The sequence below is a fragment of the Phaethon aethereus genome, assembly GCF_964289735.1.
Source record: "Phaethon aethereus genome assembly, chromosome: 5".
NCBI lineage: Eukaryota > Metazoa > Chordata > Aves > Phaethontiformes > Phaethontidae > Phaethon > Phaethon aethereus.
In genome coordinates, this window is record NC_138579.1 from 61,815,252 (window position 1) to 61,820,586 (window position 5,335).

Below are 5,335 nucleotides of genomic sequence, written 5' to 3' on the forward strand. Positions count from 1 at the left end.
AAATTACTGCTGGGTGCACTTACCTGTATGGTAATTTAGGGTTTGGAAATTACAGAACTTCACAATGCTGTGGTTGCACATGATCCTTTGTTCACAGATGCACAGCAGAACTCACCACCTACACACTCTGGCAAAGAACAAAATGAAACACCCAAGCTCTATGCCTAGAGTGTGTCTAGGTTAATTCCAAAACAACTACATCCCCTTTATCATGCATAAGCATTTACAGAAACAATAGAGATGAGATCAGTGTAAATTCAGGTAACAGAAGGAGGGGGATTTGCAGCCAGAGCAGCCAGATTTATCTTTGAAGTTGGTGAAACCTTGGAGTTGGATTTGCTTTGAGTGGGGGGTTCGACCAGATGAGGTTCCTTCTAAGTAAAATTTTTCTGTGATTCTATGATTCCAAGAGATTCCAAGAGATTGTAGCACCCAGTCTAGTGAGGCAACGAGGAGGTAAGGGAGTGAGGAAACAAGAATGGGAAATGGCGGAAATGAAAGAAAAGATTAGCGTGTTTAAGACAGTATGGAGGCTTGATTTATTTCAAATTCTAGCTACCAAATGGATTGCTGTACTTCAGGAAAAATTAATAGAACCAAGTGCTACAGTTTTCATTCCCATGAAGTACCAAGGAATGTGAAGGCGTTCAACTAGCGGAAAGAGTTATGCTAAATGCAGTTGATATAATATGAGAGAAACCAGGATTCAATAGAACAAACTCGCAGTACAAAATAATATTTTATAGCATGACAGTTTTGGGAAAAACATGTCCTGCATTAAGAAGGAGAAAAAAAAAAAAAAAAGATTTAAGTTCCAACTGTTCCTGAATGTCAGATCCAGAGTATAGCCAAACACTGGACATCCTGACCTACTTTCAAATAAAAGCAGCTATTAAAATGTCTCACAGAAGAAGAATACTCAGTTTGATTTCTTCTACTCTTGAGCCTCAAAGTTCACCAAATCAATCTGAATAAGGTTTGCAACGGTGTTTGACTTTTAAGCATCTGACTGCTTCAGCTCTTGATTGGAAACCCTGCCTCTCAGAATCACAAAATCACAGAATCATTAAGGTTGGAAAAGACCTTCAAGATCATCAAGTCCAACCATCAACCCAACACCACCAAGCCCACTAAACCATATCCTGACATGCCATGTCTACATGTTTTTGGAACACTTCCAGTGATGGTGACTCCACCACCTCCCTGAGCAGCCTGTTCCAATGCTTGACTGCTCTCTCCTAATGGCAGGAGAGAAAAGAAAAGAGAGACAAAAAAGAACTTTTTCCTAATATCCAGTCTAAACCTCCCCTGGCGCAACTTGAGGCCATTTCCTCTTGTCCTATCACTAGTTACTGGGGAGAAGAGACCAACACTCACCTCACCACAACCCCCTTTCAGGTAGTTGTAGAGAGTGATAAGGTCTCCCCTCAGCCTCCTCTTCTCCAGACTGAACAACCCCAGTTCCCTCAGCTGCTCCTCAGAAGACTTGTGCTCCAGACCCCTCACCAGCTTCGTTGCCCTTCTTTGGACACGCTCGAGCACCTCAATGTCCTTCTTGCAGTGAGGGGCCCAAAACTGAACACAGTATTTGAGGTGAGTCCTCACCAGTGCTGAATACAGGGGCACGGTCACTTCCATACTCCTGCTGGCCACACTATTGCTGATACAGGCCAGGACGCTGTTGGCCTTCTTGGCCACCTGGGCACACTGCCGGCTCATGTTCAGCCAGCTGTCAACCAGCACCCCCAGGTCCCTTTCCGCCGGGCAGCTCTCCAGCCACTCCTCCCCAAGCCTGTAGTGTTGTATGGGGTTGTTGTGACTGACGTACAGGACCCGGCACTTGGCCTTATTAAACCTCATACAGTTGGCCTCTGCCCATCAATCCAGCCTGTCCAGATCCCTCTGCAGAGCCCTCCTACCCTCCAGCAGATCAACACTCCCACCCAACTTGGTGTCATCTGCAAACTTACTGAGGGAGGAATTGATCCCCTCATCCAGATCATCGATGAAGATATTGAACAAGATCGGCCCCAGAACCGAGCCCTGGGGAACACCGCTTGTGACCGGCCACCAGCTGGATTTAACTCCATTCACCACAACTCTCTGGGCTCGGCCATCCAGCCAGTTCTTTACCCAGCGAAGAGTACACCTGTCCAAGCCACAAGCCGCCAGTTTCTCCAGGAGAATGCTGTGGGAGATGGTGTCAAAGGCTTTACTAAAGTCCAGGTAGACAACATCCACAGCCTTTCCCTCATCCACTAGGCGGGTCACCTGGTCATAGAAGGAGACCAGGTTGGTCAAGCAATGCATTCAAGTCTAATCCCACTAGTTGGTCCTTCCAAGAACAGAGATAAATGTAATTTACATCCCAAATGACAGAAAGCTGCTTCTCTCCTTAGGAAAGTGGTGAGAGATCAGTTTTCCCCCTTAGGAGGATCCTAGTTAGGAGGAGGGATGTATTTTCTAATCTACATTCTGTCTCTCATCCACATCCCTATTGAAGAATTTATTATATAAAGTGAAATGGTGCAAGTAAGAGATTCCAGAAGATTGACACCCAGGGTGTACAGCAACCTGCTGTCAAGGTCACTCTCATGGACCATGACAGAAAGAATTAACACTAAAGTTACTAATCAAGCAGACTGAGGACTGAAATCAGGTCTGTCAACACCATGTGGCTGCCTTAATTGCCAGATTACTGGATCTTTGGACTTCTCCAAAATGATATCACAGCTCAGAATTACTTCTGATCCTTATGTTGTACTATTGCATTTAGACTGATATTCTTAGGTTGTTGCTCTTTTATCTCTGTCTGGATAGAAGTATATATCCATCTATTTAGCACTTAAACAGCGAGCCTGACACATTCAGGCTGCAGTAGACGACCTTTCCATATTCTTCATTGGCAAATAAGGCATTTTCTGTAACTCGAACACACATGGAGTTTGCTGGATTTGTTGTGCATTTGCAAACGATTACTATAGCACATGCACATTAGATCTGAATCTTCTGGGAAGCACTGTAACTATTGTGTGTTTGTTATAGTGTTTGGGATTTTTGAACATCCTGCTGTTTGCTTAGGAGTGGATGGTGGGACAACCAGAAGCCCTTGACAAATGTCCAATATCGTTAAAATCTGCCCAGTCAAAATATCTGTAGAATCTTCTGCAAAAAAAAGGCTGTGTCCTTCAGAACCTGAAGACCTGATAATTCTGCTTTAAGAGTCAAGTCCTGTTGGAGATTGAAGCAATATTATAGCAATATTACAGCTACAATTAAAACTTAAAGCATAGACTATAAATTCAAGTGTCTTAAAAATAAATAATTTCATGGCAGCAAGTGTTACAACAGTGCATTTGGTGGAGTTTAAGTTTTACTGTGTTGCCAAGAAATAGTCTTATGGTCTAATATGGCTAATGTTAAGGTGGAGATTAAGCAGCTATCTAGTATGTGGTTCAACTGACTGTAACTTCTGTGAACAAAGCATTTTTTAGTGTTAGAATTCATATAGTTCATTGGCTGATGAGAAATTAATCTTAACAGAGGTGTCCCAGCATCAGTGGCATCTTGCAACCGTGTATCATAAACTTAGATTACATTGCTCAATGGCTGTACATCTGCTCAGTGGATATTAGTGAAGATAATGACTGCCAAACTGAGCCAATATTGTCTTTTCTCAATGTTACCCTGAGTACGGCCAGTAGCAGACACTTAAGGAAACAGAGTGTGAGAAACAATGGCAGGGTGTTGCTCTCCTTGATATTCAACTTCTGTCTTCCAGTGCTACTTACATGTCATAAATAAATTATCAGGAAACTGCATATGGCATTGTGGTGATGGCTTTAAATCAGTGACAAATATGTTAGAATCACGGTAGCATCTTAAACCATATATGGTCTCTGGTCTGTCCAACTGATAGCATAAAGTAAAATTTGGACAAAAGAATATGTCACAGATGTGTTAGTTGCAAATACTAATCTTACACTCAGTATTCATGGGCCCTTACTATCTTTTTTTGCTATTGCTGACTTGTGGGTCTATATAAACAAGTAGGTTCATTACAGGAAATTCCAGTTTCTGAATGTGATCTCCTACTGCTACCACTATTGTTCTAATTTTTAATTTCTAATCACGTTCCAGGTCATATCACTCAATGACTCACATGAGATTCTACAGTCAGTCTTAGGCAGGTGGAAATAAAGTAAGAAATCTCAGAATGGGTACTGGGACTGTGCCTAAGAGCCAGTAGATGAGCACATACCGGATTGATCCCTTCTTCTTTGTGCTGCTATATTTGCTGCAGCACCATTTAGGGATAGTTTCCAGGCTCTGGCCAGAGATGCTGGCAGTGTAATCATTTCACAATAGCAATAGGAATCACTTCAACATAACATTTGCTTCATCATGATGTAGTTTCCTAAGGTAGGATTTGTGTTTGTCCATATTTGTGTGTCCATGTGTGTTACAACCTGGTCTCTTCAACAGGGATGTTGTTCTCATTCATCTGTTGAAGCTGTAATTTGCCATGAGTCTGAGGCTGATCTTACAGGCTCTTTGTGTTATGCCTGCCTGAAAACCTTTATGAAGAATAACAAAACTTTGCATAACTACATCACATGAATGCTGACAGTGCAGCTGTGAGATAAGATGTATTTTTCCTCATCCCATTCAAGGATCCACACATCCCATTCAAGGATCCACACTCAAAATAAAGGAAAGTTTCCATGATTCTTCATTTCCATGCCTGGTGTCTTTTCTAAACACCATTTTTCACCTCCACTGTCTAAAAAGTCAATGGCATATCATATATCCATTCAAGATTCAAGTGCCATGTCAACTATTCCATTTGCTGTTGATGGCCAGTCTTCAGCTCTTCCTCATCCATCTACACATCTTCATGTTTGAAATCCTTTTCCCTGCCCCACTTTCTGTTGCCATTCCCCCCTTGCTGATGCCCTTCTTTTTTTATTACTTTTCTTTTTTTGGCTCTTTATCTACTTAATTCTGCTATGTCAACAGCTATCTTTACAAGTTCAGAGAAATTTCAGAGAGGTGCAACCAGGAGCCCTAATAAAGTGACACTCCTTGTGAATCTGTGTCAAGAGAAAGCCACATGTTTCTTGGGTAGCAGAATTACCCCATGGCAGTATCAGAGGGTTGCTCACCTCACAGCAACTGCTGGGTTTGAGAGGACTGTTGCCTCAATAAATTTGAATGAACAAAGGTAGTGTTCTTGAAGACCAAGAATTATAACTACAATTTGGGGCCACACAACAGATGCAGCAATGACAGAGAGCTTGAAGGGATCCTCACGTGGGAACACCTTATCAAGCTG